This window comes from Ovis canadensis, chromosome 16 (genome assembly GCF_042477335.2).
Source record: "Ovis canadensis isolate MfBH-ARS-UI-01 breed Bighorn chromosome 16, ARS-UI_OviCan_v2, whole genome shotgun sequence".
Lineage (NCBI taxonomy): Eukaryota > Metazoa > Chordata > Mammalia > Artiodactyla > Bovidae > Ovis > Ovis canadensis.
In genome coordinates, this window is record NC_091260.1 from 20,021,835 (window position 1) to 20,043,607 (window position 21,773).

At 44.3% G+C, this 21,773-nt stretch overlaps 1 long non-coding RNA gene across 1 annotated transcript; it reads right to left on the bottom strand.

Moving 5' to 3' along the window:
* Positions 1 to 8,058: 8,058 nt before the first annotated feature.
* LOC138421817 (uncharacterized) lies at positions 8,059 to 13,943 on the bottom strand. The gene is made up of 2 exons (XR_011249646.1): positions 13,538 to 13,943; positions 8,059 to 11,390 (listed from the first exon to the last, which is right to left on the bottom strand). It is a non-coding gene; the product is annotated as an uncharacterized lncRNA (long non-coding RNA).
* Positions 13,944 to 21,773: the final 7,830 nt, after the last annotated feature.

Genomic DNA, 21,773 nt, shown 5'->3' on the forward strand with positions numbered 1-21,773 from the left:
CCCACTAGACTAGGTGTTCTCTGAGGGGAACAACTCTGCTTTCTCTTGCCCTTATATCTAGAGTGCCTAGCACAGCACCTGGTGATTTTCTTCCTTCTTTTTCTTTTTTGGTCTTGCTGTGCTTGCGAATCTTAGTTCCCCAATCAGGAATGGAACCTGGGCCCCAGCAGTGCAAGCACCAAGTCCTAACCACTGAACTAGCAGGGAATTCCTGATGGTGATTTCTTGTAAAATATACAGGGTGATGACAAGGGGCATCCCTTTAGGATTTCCCTCTACAATTTTTGCTAAACACAGATTTCAGGTGCGATTGCTCACCTATTTGTATAGACTTCATTTCTGGGCTCTATTCTGCTATGTAAGGTTTAGGCAGATTCTCAGTGACTTAATAGGTTCCTAGCATCAGCAGGGAGAGTCCACAGGCTAGCTGGTTCATTTACCAATTTAAATTCAGCCATCCGTTTTCATCCTTAGAGTTAGCCTCTGGACCTTTTGAATGATGCTCCCTCAATCATGACTTCATTTTCCTTGAGGTCAGTTTCTTCAGTCATTTTTTTTCTTTATTTTTCAATTGAAATATACTTGACATAATGTTGCATAAATTTAAGGTGTACAGCATGTTTATTTGATTCATTTGTATGTTGTAGTATGATTGCCATTGTAGCAATAATTAACACCGCTATGATGTCACATAATTACCATTTCTTTTTAGTGGTTGAAATAATTAAGATCTAGTCTTGACAATTATAAAACAATATTGTTGTCTATATTCATTACGCTGCACAGTAGATCTCCAGGACTTATTTACTACCTGTTGCAAGTCTGTATCTTTATACAGTGTCTATCCTGTAAACATCGATGTCTAAAGCAGGTACCCACCCTCCATCCCCTGGTAACACCCATTTTACTTTCTGTCTCTGAGTTTGGCTTCTATCCCCTCTACATTTAAGAGATACAAAGTATTTGCCTTTCTCCATCTGATTTATCTCACTTAGCATAATGTCCTCAAGGTCTAGCTGTTTAGCCCTGCAATTTTCTGAAGTGGATAATGTTTAAGTCTAAGTACTTCTGGTTCTTGGGATAAATACCACTTCAAGATACATTCCTCTGTTGGGTTTGAAAGCTATGGATGTATCTCTATCAGGTCACTTCAAAGTAACAATTGGGGTGTTCTAGCTTTATTCTCAGAGAAGGCAGTAGCCCCCACTCCAGTACTCTTGCCTGGAGAATCCCATGGACGGAGGAGCCTGGTGGGCTGCGGTCTATGGGATCATATAGAGTTGGACACAACTGAAGTGACTTAGCAGCAGCAGCAGCAGCAGCAGCTTTATTCTCACTAGGATTTGCACAGGGAAATATCTTCTATAGACATTTCTGCCTGCCAGTCCCTTCCTGAATATGGAAGAAAGTGGCCTGTTCCCATTTTCCTTCCTCCAATAATGATCCTTCATCTAGACTTTCCTGGGACAACCTCAAGATCACTGCGTCTTACAAAAACCAATGGACTGTAGAGTCAGACAGAACAGTTGCAATCTGGGTGTGCTACTTATCAAATATAAACATGTGGACAACTGGCTTAGCTTGATTGTGCCTCATGATTGATCTGCAAAATGGGAATAATAACAAAGTCTCCTTCAGAAGGTTACTATCACTGTCACAAAATGTAACACATTTTATTTGCCTTAACGTGTCTTATAGAGAATACTAAGACCCTGATGCTGGAGAAGATTGAAGGCAGGAGGAGAAGGGGACAACAGAGGATGAGATGGTTGGATGATATCACCAACTTGGATATGAGTTTGTGCAAGCTCTGGGAGTTGGTGATGGACAGGGAAGTCTGCCAGCGTGCTGCATTCCATGGGGTTACAAAGAGCTGGACACCGCTGAGCGACTGAACTGAACTGACTGATACTTATTTGGAAACAATACTTGGATAAATCACTGTGGATAGAGGATGGAACCTCCCTCAAGGGCAACCTCAAGACACTTAATACGGCTGATACACTGGATTGCTTGAAATAGGAGGACTCTTTAGCTCACAAGCAGATGGGGACTGGGGGGGAAAGAGGAAGGACAAAGTGAAAGATAGTGGGTTGGTAGAGGGCTCTGCATTGCTTAATTAGGCATCTCCTGAAATTCCTTTCCTCAACAACCCCCACCCCCGAGGGAAATCAATACATTTTATCAAACTCACTGGACTGGTGTGGAAACAAATAAAGGGGACTAAACTTAAGTACTCTCACCTGGAAAATCCCATGGGTGGAGGAGCCTGGTAGGCTGCAGTCCATGGGGTCGCGAAGAGTTGGACATGACTGAACGACTTCACTTTCACTTTTTACTTCCATGCATTGGAGAAGGAAATGGCAACCCACTCCAGTGTTCTTGCCTGGAGAATCCCAGGGAAGGGGAGCCTGGTGGGCTGCTGTCTATGGGGTCACACAGAGTCCGACATGACTAAAGCAACTTAGCAGCAGCAGCAGCAGCAAACTTAAGTTTGGGGTCAAAGAGAAGACAGCATGTGTGAATGTGGAAACCAGATACAAGGAGATTAGATACTAAAGCCTTGGGAATTCATAGAAATTGCGGGGAAGGCTTTGAACTTTTACAGTTTTTAGAATTTGTAGGCTTAAGCCAAATTTACTAGAACTCAAGGGACAAGGAAATCCCACAGGATAGCTAGGTTCATGAGAATTTTAGTTAATGTTCTAAAAATTATCCTCCACTAATACACATCTAAAAATTAATAGCTACCATCTTTGGCTACATCCAAATCCAAAGATGAGTAAAGTATTAGACTTAAATTGGCATTTCAGTGCTGAACATGAGTTCAGATTAAGAAATTAGAAATAGGAAGAGAACTTCATTTAGCTTAAACCGGGGGGAAAAAAAAGCTATGACAAGCCTGGAGAGCAGATTAAAAAGCAGAGACATTACTTTGCTGACAAAGGTCTGCAGAATCAAAGCTAAGGTTTTTCCAGTAGTCATGTATGGATGTGAGGGTTAGACCATAAAGAAGGCTGAGTGCCAAAGAATTGATGCTTTGGCATCAATTGTAGTGCTGGAGAGGACTCTTGAGAGTCCCTTGGACTGCAAGAAGGTCAAACCAGCCAATCCTAAAGGAAGTCAACCCTGGAAGGACTGCTGCTGAAGCTCCAATACTTTGGACACCTGATGTGAAGAGCCGACTCATTGGAAAAGAGCCTGATGCTGGAAAAGATTGAGGACAGGAAGAGAAGGGGACAACAGAGGATGAGACGGATGGATGGCATCACTGAATCAGTGGACATGAGTTTGAGTAACCTCCGGGAGTTGGTGACGGACAGGGAAGCCTGGCGTGCTGCTGTCCTTGGGGTCGTAAAGGGTGGGACAGGACTGAGGGACCGAACAACAACAAAGAGGGAAGGGGGGTGAGGAGGAAAGGGGAGGGAGGAGAGAATAAAGAAAAGAGATGTCCCCAAATTGATACTTTCTGTCCACGCAGCCCTTTTCTTCTTGTGAGAAGCATCTGCCCTGACTGCAGACAGGAGTTCTCTTTTTCACTCTCACAGCAACTAGCTGTGGAGCCTTTAACATGTCCTCTCATCTCCAAGCCTGTTTTCTTTCTTTTTTTTTTTTTTGAAAAATGAGTTTCCCAACATTGACCTCAAACTATGTCATCAAGTTTGAATGAAATAATGGCAGGAACCAGAGATCAAATTGCCAACATCCGCTGGATCATCAAAAAAGCAAGAGAGTTCCAGAAAAAACATCTATTTCTGCTTTATTGACTATACCAAAGCCTTTGAGTGTGTGGATCACAATAAACTACGGAAAATTCTGAAAGAGATGGAAATACCAGACCACCTGACCTGCCTCTTGAGAAATCTGTATGCAGGTCAGGAAGCAACAGTTAGAACTGGACACGGAACAACAGACTGGTTCCAAATAGGAAAAGGAGTATGTCAAGGCTGTATATTGTCACCCTGCTTATTTAACTTCTATGCAGAGTACATCACGCTAGGCTGAAGGAAGCACAAGCTGGAATCAAGATTACCAGGAGAAATATTAATAACCTCAGATATGCAAATGACACCACCCTTATGGCAGAAAGTGAAGAAGAACTAAAGAGCCTCTTGATGGAAAGAGGAGAGTGAAAAAGTTGGCTTAAAGCTCAACATTCAGAAAACTAAGATCATGGCATCTAGTCCCATCACTTCATGGCAAATAGATGGGGCAACAGTGGAAACAGTGTCAGACTTTATTTTTCTGGGCTCCAAAATCACTGTGGATGGTGACTGCAGCCATGAAATTAAAAGACTCTTATCCCTTGAAAGTTATAACCAACCTATACAGCATATTAAAAAGCAGAGACATTACTTTGCCAACAAAGGTCTATCTAGTCGAGGCTATGTGTTTTCCAGTAGTCATGTATGGATGTGAGAGTTGGACTATAAAGAAAGCTGAGTGCCAGAGAATTGATGTTTTTGAACTGTGGTGTTGGAGAAGACTCTTGAGAGTCCCTCGGACTGCAAGGAGATCCAACCAGTCCATCCTAAAGGAGATCAGTCCTGGGTGTTCATTGGAAGGACTGATGTTGAAACTGAAATTCCAATCCTTTGGCCACCTCATGCGAAGAACTGACTCATTAGAAAAGACCCTGATGCTGGGAAAGATTGAGGGAAGGAGGAGAAGGGGATGACAGAGGATGAGATGGTTGGATGGCATCACCGACTTGATGGACATGGGTTTAGGTGGACTTCGGGAGTTGGTGATGGACAGAGAGGCCTGGCATGCTGCAGTTCATGGGGTTACAAAGAGTCGGACATGACTGAGCGACTGAACTGAACTGAACTGAAGATGCTTTTCCAACTTGTAATGAATTATGGGAAAATAGTGACAAGTCTTCTGATGGCTACTGTGACCACCCACCGCAGCTAGCTGCCCAAAGCCTAGCTATCTCATTCATGGCCATGCCTCTTTGCCTAAGATGGTGCTCAAAAAGTGTTTATTGAATGAACAAATAACTGTACTCAGCATCTTTCACTTTTCAAATAACCATCACATCTGAAGATTTAGTCTCTGGGCTTTCCCCATAGTATGCAAACGCTTCTCTGTTCTTCTGATCCTTCCCTCTTCCTTTTTTTTTTTTTTTCTTTTAGCCAATGACTTCATTCATTGTCTCACAGAACACTAAAAATATTAGTGTAAAATTATTACTGCAGCTCTTTCTCTTGAGGCAATTCTTTTCAGTTGGGGTTCTGTTTCCTCCCTAAAAACCAAAGCAATCTGGTTTCTGTGCCACCTGCTCAGGTGAAATGGCTCCCAACTGTCGATGAGAATGCACTGATTGGAAACCCCAATCATCTTTTTGGAGACTTTATTCTCCTTGACGGCCTTTCAACACAGACACTCTGGCCGCACCTGGACTCTTGAAGTTTCGTCCCTTGGCTTCTTGATTCTGCCACCCTGGGTCTTCCGACCATACAGTTGGATATCCTCGTTGGCTTCTTTCCCATCTTCTGTCTGTCCCCACTGCGGACCTGATTCTCTTGCCTTCCTCGTCTAGCACTGACTGGTCTCTCGCTTTTCTGTCCAGCACACGTGCCCTGCCTGATTTGAGCAGTGTCTGCATTGTCTTCCTACCTAGAAACTCTTCTTCCCTGAGGTTCCAGCTTGTTGTTCAGCTCTTCAGGGAGGACATTCTGTATTCCTGGTGCTTGGGCTGCCCTTCCACCTCTAGCCTGGGCAGATTTCTCCTTCCTGAAACTGGAGGGGAAAGACATTCGAACTGTCCCCTCAGTCTTCTCCTCTATTGGAATATATCACGATCCTCGAAGATTTTTATTCAGATGACTCGAAGGCCCATTTCTCTGGCTTTGATCTCAGTCTCAGACACCAGTCGCATTTCTCAAGGATTGCTAGATGGGGCCCTGCCACCGCCTCAGACCCAACTCTCCTAAAACATGATTGACTTTCCCACACAATCTGGGTCACTCTTTTGACAGCCCATGGCACCACCATTTCCCCCTGTTTAAGAAAGATTCATTTCTTTTTGGCTGTGCTGGGCCTTTGTTGCTGCGTGCAGGCTTTCTGTGTTGAGGTGTGGGGGCTTCTCATTGCAGGGGCTTCTCTTGTTGTGGGGCATGAGAGGTAGGGCTTGCGGGCTTCAGTAGTTGTAGCTCAAGATCTTAGTTGCCCTGAGGCATTTGGAATCTTCCCAGATCAGGGATTGAAGCTGTGTCCCCTGCATTACAAGGTGGATTCTTGACTACTTGAGCACCACAGAAGTCCATTTCCCCCAGTTTTAAAGTTTGCCTTTGATTTTTAGTCCTCAAATTCACCTCTGATTCCTCCTCCTCCTTCTAATTTATATCTGGTCAATTTGATTATACTAGATTAATTGTTGTCTGTCTCTTCTCTCTAAATGCCCTCACATCTCCTCTTCTCTCCATGCCCCCTCCATTTCCATTCCAATGCCACTCTGGTTTGGGTCATCATCTTACATTTGAATGAATACAGTATTCTCAGCTTATTAGTAGAGGGTGAAGTTTGGTTCTATATTTGAAGTTGGGCTGCCTGGGTTTGTGTCAAGGCTTTAATGCTTCTTACTACGTGTCACAGAGTGTGTATTTGGGCAAAATCCCTGGCCAGAAATGCACAGCCTGCTCCCTTTCACAGCGCAAATCCTAGTCCTCATTCATGGCTCAACTCCGATTAGGTCTCCTGTCTTAGCGATACCACTTTCTAGTTAGAAGAACTTATATTGTACTGCATTAATTCATTCAGAAAATATTTACTGAGTGCTTTCCTAGGCACTGGGAAAATGGCATGAAACAGGGCACATGATGAAGCTTACACTATAATGGGACGTGTGTAGAAGGGGTTTAGCAATTACGTAAATAAATCAGCAACCAAGAAAAATCTAATCATAAGAGCTGTGATGAAATGAAATGGTGATGGTTTTGCAAGTGCTTGATGGGCTATTTTTTTAAAAATTTGAATTCTAATTGGTACAGCATGTTGTGTTTCAGGCGTGCAGCAAAGTGATACATATATATGTGTATATGTGTGTGTTTATTCTTTTTCAGATTCTTCTCCCTTATAGGTTATTACAAAGCATTGAGTATAGCTCCCTGCATTATACAGTAGGTCCTTGTAGGTTATCTATTTCGCATATAATAGTGTGACTATGTTAATTCCAAATTCCTGATTTATCCTTACCCCCTTTCCTCTTTGGTAACTATAAATTTGTTTTCTGTGTCTGTGGGTCTATTTATGTTTTGTAAATAAGTTCATTTGTACAGTTTTTAAGATTTTGGGTCATCATCTTATGTTGATGATGTGGATTCCACATATAAGTGATATCATATGATATTTTTCTTTGTCTGGCTTACTTCACTTATGATTATTTCTAGGTCCATCCATGTTGCTGCAAATGGCATTACTTTATTCTTTTAAATGGCTGAGTATCATTTATATAAATATAAATATATATATATAAATATAAATATATATATATAGGCTATTTTGAATTGGTCATGTAGAAAAGGATCTTCAGAGAAAGGAACATTTAAACTGAGGTCTGAATCATAAGAAGAGTTAATCCTGGTATGACCTGGGGCAAGACTTTCTAGGTGAAAAGAATAGCAAGCTCAGTATCCCCAGAACACAGCAAGCTTAGTGGTGGGAGGGACAGAAAGAAGGTCCATTTGCCTACTGGGCACAGCAGGAGGTAGATAAGTAAGGGAGGCTGTCAGAGGCATACATAGGCACCTAGTAAGGCACAGCCTTGTAGCCTCAGGTAGGAAGTTTCAGATTTAAGTTTAGATGGGATGAGAAGATGGGCCTCCCTGGTGGCTCAATGGTAAAGAATCTGCCTGCAATGTGGGAGCCACAGGGGACGCAGTTCGATCCCTTGGTTGGGAAGATCCCCTGGAGGAGGGCATGCCAGCTCACTCCAGCATTCTTGCCTGGGAGATCTCATGAACAGAGGAACCTGGTGGGCTACAGTCCATAGGGTTGCAAACAGTCAGACACAACTTAGGTGACTTAGCACACACAGCACACAATGAGAAGACATTTGAGGATTTTAAGCAGAGAATGATCTGCTCCAGTTTATTTAAAAAGCATCACTCTGGCTGGCGTGTGGAGAAGTAGTGAGGGAGCCACTGAGTGGAAGCGGAGGGGCTGGTGGCAAAAGTGGTGCTGGAAGAGGGGAGGCTGGGCTCTGGGTTGGAGACGTAGCTGGCAGGACTTGTTCACAGACTGATGCACAGGCAGAGACCAAGGATGATATCTTGGGTTTTGGCTTGAGAAGTTGGGTGGTATGAGTTGCTGTTTACTGAAGTGGGGATTGTTATGCTCAGAGTCCGAGTCCCCAAAACTGAGAGAATAAGACGTCCACAGCAATGTAAAAGCATGAAGGGGTTTATTGCTGGCTAGGGCTCAAGTCTCATCTAGTGCAGTGGAATCTTGACGAGAGCCCCCAGCTCTGAATCACATCTGCTTTTATACAGACAGTTCTTTGTTCCTGTAACAGCATAGCTGATTGGTTAAACCGTCCGCGCGCATGGGACTTTTAACCTCACATCCCTATCCTGATTGGCTCAGGTCTGGCGCGGGCGGGGGGCTACAGGGATTTTTTCTGATTGGTCGAGCTACACTGCCTGCGGAGTTCCCAGTGCCTCAGCTTTCCTAGAGACTAAACCTCAGGCCTCGCCTGCCCCTTAGAGCCTGTCCTGGCTTCAGTTTGGTCCTAACATTCCCCTCTGTCTTCAGCTACATAGAGGAATCTTCCTCTTTATTTTGGGGCAGGGCCTGATACTGTTGCCTCAGTACCATCAGTTGGATGGTATTGACGCGGTCTTTTACAAAGGCAACAAGCTTAGTTATTATGCATGGACCCAAAGTAAGTATTAATAGTAGCACTATGAGAGGGCCCACCAGGGTGGAAATTAGTGTTGTTAACCACAGGGACTGTTGGAACCAGGACTCAAATCAATTTTGAGACTTTTTTTTTTTTTTTGCCCTTCTCTTATCTTGGCCAGGGACTCCCTGATTACCCCTGAGTGATTCACATAAAAACAATGTTCTTTCCCTAACACAGCACATGGGCCCCCTGAGAGACTTCCTACTCAAGGTACTTTTTGGGAATTGGGGCGGAGGTCTCTTTCTTCTGTAACTTCTTCCTGCTGTGCATGGGCGTGGGCCTGCCTAGCAGAGCAGAAGTCTCTCCACCTGATCTAAGTTGGGGTTTTCCACATCTGAAACCAGCTTCTACCCTTGTGGTTGCAGCAATTTAGTTGGCCCCTCTCAGAGATGAAACAGACAAGGGCCAAACAGGAGACCTAACAGGATGGTCATCTCTGGTCCCCGGAAACAGAAGGCAACATTTGGGGTGAGGGTTGCAGGCTTTGTGACCCCTTCTGATTGGTTGGTGCTGAGGCAACAGAGCAGTGCTCCAAGAACCTTGTGTTCAGTCTGAAGTTACCATCTTTTACCTGGGTGGGGGCTCAAAGACATTGTTATGCATATTTCTCTGAGTAGGAACCAGGACTCTGTCTGGAGGCTGTACCAACCTTTGATAGTTTCTATTTTTGTATCCCCTCCCTTCCCTGGTTGGCAATTGTTTGAATCCATGCTTTGGAACTCAGGGAAGGCCAGGGAGGCTAAACAAAGTCTATATCCTACAGATAAGAAATGGAGAACACAGAACAGATCTGTACTCCAGAGCCCCACAGAGTCCCGCTCAGTTTTAATTTTAGGGAACTAGGCAACAATGACTATGATACCTTCCTGTCAAAATGGGGCATAGGACTGCCCCAGCTTGGAGCAATACAAGCTCTAATCTGAAAGTACACCCATAGCATCACCTAGTTATTTTCCAGGATATCTGAACCGTAGCTACTCTATTTTGACTTTTAATTGTAAACTATTTTTTAATAGCTAAAGCAGATTTTACCGTTAATGACGTCAGTGTTTTTCTAGATATGAGCAGATGCAAGAATTGGGACTCATAAAATCTTCTCCTGAAAAGATCTAACTATCTGATGGCCTGTTCTGCCAGTTTTTCCCAGAGCACAGAGTGCCTCATTCCTGATTTTTACCCTGAACTCTTTTCAGGGGCATTGAAAGTCAGCAGTTGCAGCGGCCATGATTTAATCTTTGTAGATGCGGATAGCGAGTGTCAGTCTTCAGCTGGCAGAGCCCCTTTTTGCTTATAAACTTGACCATGATTATGAGGGGGCACTTCATGACCATTTTATCCCATGGTGCTGAGAGTGTCCATTCTCAGGTAAACAGGCCACTCAATGTGCTGTTACTGGACTAGGCCATAAAACAGTATTTAAAATTTTCTGGACCACCTGTCTTACTAGCTTTTTGGTCCAGGAAAACATTTCCTCTTGTTGCTTCTTGCCATATCTAGAGTTACACTGTTACCATCATTGATCTCATACGGGACTATATATTATTCTATTAGAGGCCTCACACACACATTTGACAGCGTAAGAAGCAGCAATTTTGTAAGACGAGGGAAATACAAACAACATAGCCAGCAATATTAGTAAAGTCACAAGTAAGACTTATGTTAAGAACTTCCATTAGATGTAGCCCAGTATATCTTCAGGTCATCTGACTTAGTCTGTCCTATAGAATCTTTATCTTTTAGGGAAATTATATATTGGCACCATCTATAAGGCACATAGCCCAGTTTTTTAGTGTTACTAGACTGATTATCTTTAGTATGATTTATTTATTTTCTTTTTAACAAAGAGGAGACTTTAAACCTACATTACTGTAGCCTGGTATTATCTATATAAATCTATCTCATAATTGTGGGAGATTTCCCCCTCCTTTGCAGAAACTTTTCTTGTTCTGATTGAGCTTGGGTAATAGAAAAAAGCTCAAATTTATAGCCAGAGTCAGAGCAGGCATTATTAATTGGCCCAGTGAGGGGATCCTATCTAGTAATATCACAGTGACCTGAATATGACTAATTTTTTTTTTAAAGTAAATTTTCTCAGGGCCAACCAGTTAAAGTCTGGTAGTAGAGAAATTTACCAAGATAACCCAGAACTAGACACAGGTAATTGGCCACAAACCCAACAACTGGAATTGATTTTTAAAACTAGTATAGGATCAGGCCTATGATAGAAAAGCATTTGACTTATATGCAAAGGTCTAAGAAGTCAAGAAAACATAAATGATCATACGAATCAGGTCCAGCATCTTGGGGAAGCTGTCTCCCTCTGATGTCATCGTCTTCTCATCCTGGTGTACTGTAGTTTCTCCTGATAAAAAAGTCCTTTCATCCATGTTGGAGACAGTCCCTTAAATTATGTCTTTTTCCAGTCCTGGTTGCAGGTCATGAGGCATCTGATCTTCATCCAAAGATAGATTACTGAGATAAGCTTTAGAAACAAACTTAGGGTGTTTTTTAAAGAATTTAATTAAATTTTACATTAACATCACATAACAGCAAAGAACTGTCTAAGAGATGAGTCTTACTAGATGCAGACCTCCATTAACAAACTGGTATTTAACATTTTGAAATATCTTTTTTCCTTAAAGTTACCCTTATTTTTATTAAATATAACCAAATTAAAGCTAGTTTGTTTGCAAAATAGGTCTGTTTTTATTAATTTTGGTCTGATGATTTTTATAACCATAATTGATCATAGGCTTTTTATTTTGCTGAAACATTTATAGAGTCTCAGACTGAACTTTTAAAATAACAGGGCTGGGAAACTCACACCAAAGGCTTATCACAGATTTTGCCTAACAAATCTAGGTGAATTTTTTCCTTTTTAAGGTCTCAAAAATTTCTTGAGATCTTTGTATCTGTGAGATAACCTTCCTAACTCATTTGATGAACTTACTGGAAACCTAAGAACTTCCAATTTTTAGAGGAGTCAGAAAATATAATTGTTTTGTTTATAACGTTTAATTTTACCAAAGTATTGTCATAATTAGTTTGAGAGGAAGATTTTCCCTACTTTCTGGAAACATAAGATTCAAACCCATAATTTTTCAGATAGAAACCATAAAGGTTATAAGCATATTCACTGGTTCATTCAGTCCTTTTGCTAATTTTTTGTGAAGTCATCAGATTTTTCATTAAAATACCAGGACATATCAGAATGTTAAAAACTGCATATAATTTCTAGGATATCTGTATTAGTTATTTTACCATACATTATAATATAGCAGATTTATTACTCATTTGATAATCTTTTTTATGTAATTTAACCAACCAAATAAACACAGTTTAATATCTCTCTTTGGGATGTTCCAGGGGCCCTCTGAAGCACCCCAAAGTTAGCTAGAGATCAAAAGAACTTCAAAAGAGTTTTATTTAAGAAGTTTTATAAAAAAGATCAATTAAAAGGGTTTAAACCTAGCTACAATGAAAATATTTTACTTAATGTTAATTACTCTAAGACATGTCTATATTAGATAGGTCAACAAACAAATATTAATATCAGGTATTTAACATTGAATATTTCCCAGTTTACATGAACCTGGAATTTATTGTTTAAATTAGAATTGCTTGATTTGTAAGCGCTTATCTTTTTTAAGCCAAATAAATAGATCTCATATATAAATTAACCTCAAGAATATTACCCAGAGACAGAGGCATACCAAGACATATTTAGACAGACACAGTGCAAGATTTAGCTTTAAGTCTTTTTTTTTTTTTCTTCAGTGTCAGGAGTTAGAGATGGTCTAGATAAGTGTTCTTGAGAGCCCTGGTCTCAAGGCACAGGGAAAGAAAATAAAATTTTAACAAATGGCGGCAGGTCTAAACCACATGGTGGCCATACAAAGCAAAATGGCCATCAAAAATCACTACACAGATCACAGAGTTAAAACACACACATATAAAGCCGGCAGTCCTCATCAAAGTGAAAGTGAAGTCGCTCAGTCGTATCAGACTGTTTGCGACCTGTGGACTGTAGCCCACCAAGCCTCTCCATCCAAGGGATTTTCCAGGCAAGAACACTGGAGTGGGTTGCCATTTCATTCTCCAGGGGATCTTTTCGACCCGGGGATCGAACCCAGGTCTCCCATATTGCAGGCAGACGCTTTAACCTCGGCTCCACTAGGGAAGCTCTTAAATACAAAAATACAGTCTCTCAGAAAACCTCTTATAGAGACACAGAACTTCAGATCTAAGCACTAACATCAAAGATTTTAAGGGAGGAAAGGAAGCCAGGTTGAAAGAAGAAGGGGGAGGAGGTGGGAGAGGGGGCAAAAGGGGTGGCCTTACAGACGTCTCCTGCTACCTACAGATACCCAGGCGTTACGGGACATTTCCCTGGGCTTCTAGAGAAGAGAGGACTAGAACTTGGCCCTACCAGAAATCAGAACCAGAATTTGAGTTCTCTGCCAAGAGGAGGTGATCAGTCTCCAATCCTCAGCTCAGGCTGAGGGCCCTTCAACCAGATTTCTGCGTCCAGGACCAGGGAACTAGAAAAACAGGGAAGGATAGGAAGGGTTAAGGAGAGGAAGGAGAGAGGGAAGGAGAGAGAGATCAATAAAGTCTCTTGTTTCTTACCAGTCGGGGCACTCTGGCCAGTTGTCCACGTCAGGAGGAGACCAGGGACAAAAGGGTCCCAGTTGCAGCCCCTGGGTCTGGTCCATTGGCAGGCAAGCTGGCCCCCGAGTACCCTGAGTGGTCAGGATGTCAGTCTCGGCAAAGAAGAATCCCACCAGAGTCACCATTTGTTGCAGGAAGAGGGACCGAAACTGGGCTCTTGCCTAACACTCGGAAATGAATTGTCCGAGGAGACATATGTGCTGACAAAGCAAGAGATTCTATTGGGAAAGGGCACCCGGGTGGAGAGCAGCAGGGTAAGGAAACCCAGGAGAACTGCTCTGCCGCGTGGCTCACAATGTACAGGCGGTGTCTCCTTTAAACCTTTCCCGAACTCTTCCGGTTGGTGGAAGCTTATTAGTTCTGTATTCTGTATCAGGATCTCCTGTCATAAAACAACTCATGCAAATGGTTACTATGGTGCCTGGCCAGGGTGGGGCGGTTTCAATCAGTGTGCTTCCCCTAACAGTTCCCCCTGCCAGATGGGGTATATAGCGGCGCCGTTGGTTCAGGCTCCTTGAGATTCTTTGGGTTCTTTCTTACATGTGTCTCCAACACCTGAGGGGTAGAAAATCCCTGTTGAGGCAAAAAAGGTTTTACCCAAGGAGGGGGGGCTTGGTCAGGGTGTCCGATCCGTGGTCGGAAGATGATATCTCGGACTTGGTGTACAGTTCCCAAGTCAAAGGTGCCTTCTGAGGGCCAGCCTACATGGAAGGTTGGCCATTCTGTGCTGCAAAAAGTTATTAATTTGTTCTTCTTTACCAGCACCAATAGATTTTGTGCTCTAGACTTAAAATCAGAGAAGTGGTCAGTCATAAGAGACAAAGGAGTAGAAGTTGTTTGTCCCATGATTACAGAGAAAAACACAGGAGACCAAATGAGCACACAAAGAGCAGAGACAGTGCCGGCACTCACACAGACGCAACAAACAGACAACAAATGTACTTCGGCCAAAAACACAGTACTAGGTCTTCCCAGGTCCCCTTTTTTAACCTTTTTCTCCGCTTGAGAGTATCTTACCGGCAGGACGTCCACAGAGCCAGCCGCCTCCCTAACACAATGCCAGGCCTTGGCCTTACGCTGGTCTTAACCAGAAAACAGAGCCAGCTACCTCCCCAGCACGGTGCTGGGCCTTGGCCTTACGCTGGAGTTAACCAGAATTAACACTGGTATTCAGAGATCTCTCCTCCTAGTGAGGAAACCCCTTCTGCCAGGAGAGTGTTATTCTTCCCAGTTAAAGGGATCCTGGACAAGCCCCCAAATGTTATGCCCAGAGTCCGAGTCCCCAAAACTGAGAGAATAAGACATCCACAGCAATGCAAAAGCATGAAGGGGTTTATTGCTACCTAGGGCTCGAGTCTCATCCAGCGCAGTGGAATCTTAACAAGAGCCCCGAGCTCTGAATCACATCTACTTTTATACAGACGGTTCTTTATTCCTGTAACAGCATAGCTGATTGGTTAAACCGTATGCGTGCGAAGGACTTTTAACCTTGCATCCCTATCCGGATTGGCTCAGGTCTGGCACGGGCGGGGGGCTACGGGGATTTTTTCTAATTGGTCGAGCTACACTGCCTGTGGGAGTTCCCAGTGCCTCAGCTTTCCTAGAGACTAAACTTCAGGCCTAGCCTGCCCCTTAAAGCCTGTCCTGGCTTCAGTTTGGTCCTAACAGGGATGACCAGTCACCTCTGTAAGGGGGGCAGAGGTTAAAGTGTCTTAGAGGAGAGAGAAGTCAGTATGGGCTGGATGGGTAAGTTGTCTCCACAGAGGGGAGGACCAGCTGAGCCTTGCAGGATGGTTAGAAAAACAGTGAAAAAGATTGGGTCAAGATCCTGGGGAAAACCCAAGGATCTTGGGTTTTTTAAACACAAAGACCCTGATGCTGGGAAAGATTGAAGGCAGGAAGAGAGGGGGACAACAGAGGATGAGACGGTTGGATGGCATCACCGACTCAAGGGACATGAGTTTGAGCAGGCTCTGGGAGTTGGTGGTGCACAGGGAAGCCTGGTGTGCTGCAGTCTGTGGGGTCACAAAGAGTCGGACAGGACTGAGTGATTGAACTGATGTTCAAGATAGTTATTAGACCTTGAAATGGAGATGGTGTCAGGCAGATGGATATAGGCCTGAATAGTTCCATTCACCTTTTGATGTGTGCACTCTTGTTTTGCAACCTAGGGAGCCAGCCACTTAGGATCAGGGCTTGTTTCTCTCCCAGTGCTAAGACAAAGCCCTATCTGCTGTAGGCCCTCAATATTTTAGGATGAAAGAATATAATTGATGAGAAAACTAAGGACAGAGGAACTAAAGGTGTCAAAATCAAGTCTTTCCTACTCAGTACCCATGATTTTCTAGCCTCAACTTCCTTTGCCTCTGGCATTCTACCCGGCCATATGACTGGAGGGTTAGTATTGGGGGGGAGGGAACTTTAGAAATCTGAAGACCAGAATCCAACAGCAGAGGGACTTTCACACCATCTCTGACCTCCCACCCCTCAGACTTCCAAAGGTATGCGTCTTCTATCCATATCTATTGGTTTCATGTTGGTCTGACTTGTCTCCTTGTCTTTGCTGGCACCTCTGTTTCTGCTCCTATACTCCTTACTTCACTGATCTGCTGTCTCCATTGCCTGAGGAATTCCCTCTCACCATCAAAAGCTTTGAAATCAGGCACCTATGTAGCACCCTGCTTTATGTTAGGAACAGGTATGTTCCCGGCCTGGAGGTTTCTGACAGTGCTTCAGTTCCTTTTGTAATTGTGCCTTTTTGCAGAAATTGCCATGGCCGTCCTGGCTGCCATCATCATCTTCAAAAAGCTCATCAGGTGACAGGGGACATTGCCCAGGCCCCATAGCGTGTTCTCAGACATGGGTGTCAGAGAAAACGTCCATTTCCTGGGCTCCCTGTGTCCTAGTGGAAGTCCTGTGTGCTCAGTCGTGTCCGACTCCTTGCAAACCCCTGGACTGGAGCCCGCCTGGCTCCTCTACCCATGGAATTTTCCAAGCAAGAATACTGGGGTGGGTTGCCATTTCCTACTGCAGGGGACCTTTCCAACACAAGGATTGAGCCAGCATCTCCTGCATTGGCAGGAGGATTCTTCACCACTAACACCACCTGAGAAGCCCCAACATGCCCCCTAAACGGGTGGAAAATGTGTGAGCCATATAGTCCATAGTTAAAATCCCAACGTACGTGTAATTGTAGCGCCAGAGGAGAGGAAGAAGAATAAGACGGATTCAGTGTTTGAAGAAATACTTCACATAGAAGTATTCCAAGTCTTAGAATATTTCAGAATGAAACCACATTCTGAAGAATATCTATAAACCAAGCCTCCTCCCCCACGTCTAAATACATCACAGGAATCTAGAGAAGTAATTCAGTGAGAGACAAAGTGATCGGTAAGAAGAGGATTTATTCAGATTCAAAGAGAAGCACACTCCACAGAGAGTGTGGGCCATCACAGAGCAGGAGCGAGGCCTTGAGATGTGGAGCCGGAGGGTTATTCCCACTGTTGGGGGAGGGGTAGAGATCTCCAGGGTTTGGGCCGCCGCCCACTCCTTAGCCTTTTGACAGTGTTTTGGAACTGTCATGGCACCTCTGGGTGTGTCATTTCACTTGCTGATCAAGGCCCAGTCTTGTCTGCCTTCTTGGTCTCATTTGATTCGAATTGGTTTATGTTGTGTCCTCGAGCTATGTCATTCTTTCAAAAGTCGTGTCCTAGTGAAGTGGCCACGAGCAATGCCTGTGAACCAGATGGAGCGGGGTTCCAATGCCTTGCATCCACTTGGTAGGTGTGTGATTTGAGTGACAGTCCTAATGAAGGAGGAAACAGGACAGGCTGCATCTTGAAAGCAGGACTCCATCTTGGGCGAGACTGTGGACTTGAGCTCCATGCCCAGTATCTATGGAAACGACACACCAACCGGAAAACCAGACCTCCCCTCCCCGCCATGGAAGAGCCCCAGGGCTTGTACCTAGACTCTGCTGCTGCTGCTGCTAAGTCGCTTCAGTCGTGTCTGACTCTGTGTGACCCCATAGACGGCAACCCACCAGGCTCCTCCGACCCTGGGATTCTCCAGGCAAGAATACTGGAGTGGGTTGCCATTTCCTTCTCCAAAACCTAGACTCTATATCGCCTAAAAGAATACCCTAATTATCTGTGTAACCCAATAGAATCACAAATTCTATTATGCTTATTGGTGTATGACCATACTCCTATTAATAATTGTCCACTGTTAATTACCTAGGCTTAAAAGCATATGAATCATGGGTTTAAGGTATATGAATCATGGGTTAACTTTGATTGTACCTTTTTTTCCCTTTGTTCAGACTAGTTTCAGAGAATTTGGGGAGGTGGGTTTGGGTATGTACGTTTAGGGTATATAAGGTTGTCACAAAAACTGGTCGGGGTCCTTGGCTAAGAGGAGACTCTGCCTTGGGCCCGCCGGTGTAATAAACTGCATTCCACTATCTGCATTGTCCTTCTGAGTGAGTTTGTTTCCTGGAATGTGTGGCTACAACACTAATTTTCCTCAAACTTAGTTTCCTCATTTATAAATAGGCTATTGAGTACTTACTTTGTGACGCTGTCAGATTGTATAAACTGTAGATGAGAACATGTATGTAAAGCCCTCAGCAAGGACTGAAAGTGTTAGTTGATCAGCTGTGTCTGACTCTTTTCGACCCCCTGGACCATAGCCCACCAGGCTACTCTGTCCATGGAATTCTTGCAGGCAAGAATACTGGCGTGAGTAGCAATGCCCTCCTCAGGGGATCTTCTGGACCCAGGGATCGAACCTAGGTCTCCCACATTGCAGGCAGGGTCTTTACCATCTGAGCCACTTGGGAGCCCTTTTAGATATGGGAAGGGCCAAAGCTGAACAGAGAAAAGCTATTTAGAGAATAAACAGTGAATGGAAGTGCTCCAGGCTTGTGTTATCAGCCTGATTGAAATCTGGGGATCTGATAACGGAAAGGTAAGAATATTTCCCAGGGCTCTGGGACAGAACAAGAAGGTATATAAATTCTCTCTTCCCAGAGATGCATAAAGGCAACACAATGGACTGTTCTTTAGGAAACTCTGCAGGCAAAAGCAGAATCTTCAGGAATCCATCCACTCCAGGGGGGCACTGACCGCCCCGGGGGGTCAGGAAATGGCTCTCTGAATGGCCTTCTCAGCCTCGCCTGGGACGGCAGGCCTGAGGATTGCATTAAATTCTTCAAGTCAGCCTGCAGCTTGGCAAAAAGCCTTCCCTCCTGGGTAGCTGAATAATTTTTAGATGATCCAGCTGGCACATTGCGGAAACGTGCTAATGAGTCAGGAATGATCCTCTCAGGCTCCCCCACACCCCGCTTGCTCCAGGGGAGAGAATCTTCTGGGAAGCCAGTGAAAGATTTATGAGATTAATCCAGGAAATGCTTTTTCTTCCCCATCCATTGTTCTCAGCGGGGGTGCCAGGGGTGGTGGGTTTGGGGTGTGAGGGGGCGGAGAGGGCAAATTAGAAGGGGACAAAGCCAGGACTCCTGCCTTTAAGGGAGAGCTGAAGAAAAGAGGGACTCCAGCAGCCAGCTAATGAGAACTCCCTGACAATGAAATACACAGGATCCTTTTTGGAATGTGCCTGACTGCGGCCTGCAGAGCTTCAGGGATGAATTTGGGGAGGGAAGGAGGTGGGGGGACTAGGGGCCCTGGGGGAAGGGAAACCTACTCCAGCTTTGCTGGAAGGGGTCTGATAAATTAGATCCTCTGTTCTCAAAACGAAAAAGGAGGATTGGGGGAGGGAGGGAGTGAGAAGGATGGGAGGCAGAGGAAGAGGAGGAGGGAGCATCCTGCTTGAGCCCTTCAGTGTCTCCTGTCGTCCAGGGAAACCCCCTTTCCACTCCCTGCACATTGCTGCCTCTTGGAGTGAGATGGTCTGCCTCTATGTTACCTCATGGGCTGGAGAGCTGTCTGGTCCTTCTTAGAACTCAAGACTTCTTTAGAGAAAACAGAGGGGATGGGAGTTCAGTCACTGGAGAACACTTGTAAGAGGATGTGGTTCTTTGGCAACAAATGTTCTTACATGCTTTCCATGGATTTCTTAAAACACAAAATGGCCAAATAGAATAACAAGATTGCATCACTTTGGTTTTGTTTGGGTCAGGCAGAGGCAGGGGAGACAGACACCAGGCAGGCATGCTTTGGCTTGAGAGATTATTCCAAAGGCTGTGAGCCTGCCACAACTTTTAGGCTTCTTCTTCAGGAAACCTTTTTTAGTTGTAAAGACAACTAGGCCGTTAGACTTTCACTTCTTATGTCTTTCCCCAACTAGAAATAGCCATCACTGGAGGAGGCATCAGGCCGTGTGGCGCCCAAACGTGGGTAATCAAGAGGTGGACAAGCCACAGGGCAGTCCCTTGATCTACAGGGAGTCCACTCAACTTCACTTTTCCTTCCTGTTTCAGCCACCACCCATCCAGTGTGGAGAGGCCTCCTAGAAGCTGGGGGAGTGCGCAGGGGGCTAACTTTCAGTCTGACTGCGGCCTGGTGGGCTCAGGGGTTGTCTTCTCCCCTCATGCTAGCTCCACCCACAGCTTTCCAAACACAGGAGTATTGTTTCGCTAGTAAAACTGAATTTTTAAGTAATTTGCTGTAACTACTGATAGCCTTGCTAGCAGAAAGGGTGTTCACACTATTTCCATTCTAGAAATTTCTAAGTGGTCTCCAAAGGTGTCAGAAGTCAGACTTTACTTTTGCTAATTAAAGGAGATTGCCTGGATGAGTCCACCATATCATTAACATTTGTATTTTCAGTATGTCTTTTATGTCTTTTTTTCTGTCTTGTTGTTGTTCGCTCAGTCGTGGCCGACTGTGTGACCCTGTTAGGGGAAGCACACTGATTGAAACCTTCCACCCTGGCCAGGCACCATAGTAACCATTTGCATAAATTCTTTTACAACAGGAGGTCCTGGTAGGGAACACAGAACCAATAAGCCTCCACCAACTGGAAGAGTTCAGGAAAGGTTAAAAGGAGACACCACAGCTCTGATTACCTCCCAGAATCCTTCTCTCTGGCATCCATCTTGGTTGAACAAGGTGTGCACCACCAGGAAGGACTCTGAGTCAGAATGATTGGCTAAAGACCACCCGGAAACTAATCCCACCACCATAAAACCTGAGATTGTGAGCCACATGGAAGAGCTGTTCTCCTGGGTTCCCTTACCCTACTGCTCTCCGTCCTTTCCCAATAAAGTCTCTTGCTTCATCAGCAGATGTGTCTCCTCGGACAATTCATTTCCGAGTGTTAGACAAGAGCCCAGTTTCGGGCCCTGGAAGGGGTCCCCTTTCCTACAACAACCCCATGAACTGCAGCACGCCAGGCTTCCCGGCCCTTCATTATCTCCTGGAGTTTGCCCAAACTCATGTCCATTGAGTCAGTGATGCCATCTAACCGTCACATCTTTTGCCGCACCCTTCTTTTGCCTTCAATCTTTCCCAGCATCAGGGTCTTTTCCAACGAGTTGGCTCTTTGCACCAGGTGGCCAGAGTACTGGAGCTTCAGCGTCAGCATCAGTCCTTCCAATGAATATTCAGGACTGATTTCCTTTAGGATTGACTGGTTTGATCTCCTTGCTGTCCAAAGGACTCTCAAGAGTCTTCTCTCACACCGCAGTTTGAAAGCATCAGTTCTTTGGCGCTCAGCCTTCTTTATGGTCCAACTCTCACATCCGTGTATAGACTACTAGGAAAACCATCACTTTGACTATACAGACCTTTGTTGGCAAAGTGATGTCTCTGGTTTTTAATATGCTGTGTAGGTTTGTCATAGCTTTTCTTCCAAGGAGCAATCATCTTTTAATTTTGTGGCTGCACTCACCATCTGCATTGATTTTGTAGCCCAAGAAAATAAAATCTGTCACTGTTTCCATTTTACCCCCATTTATTTGCCATGAAGTGATGGTACTGGATGCTATGATCTTGGTTTTTTGAGTGTTGAGTTTCAAGCCACCATTTTCACTCTCCTCTTTCACTTTCATCAAGAGGCTTTTTAGTTCTTTGTTTTCTGACATTAGAATGGTATCATCTGCATATCAGAGGTTGTTGTTATTTGTCTTGACAATCTTGATTCCAGCTTGTGAGTCATTCAGCCCAGAATTTAGTGTGATGTCCTCTGCACAAATATTAAATAAGTAGGGTGACAAGATATAGCCTTGACATACTCC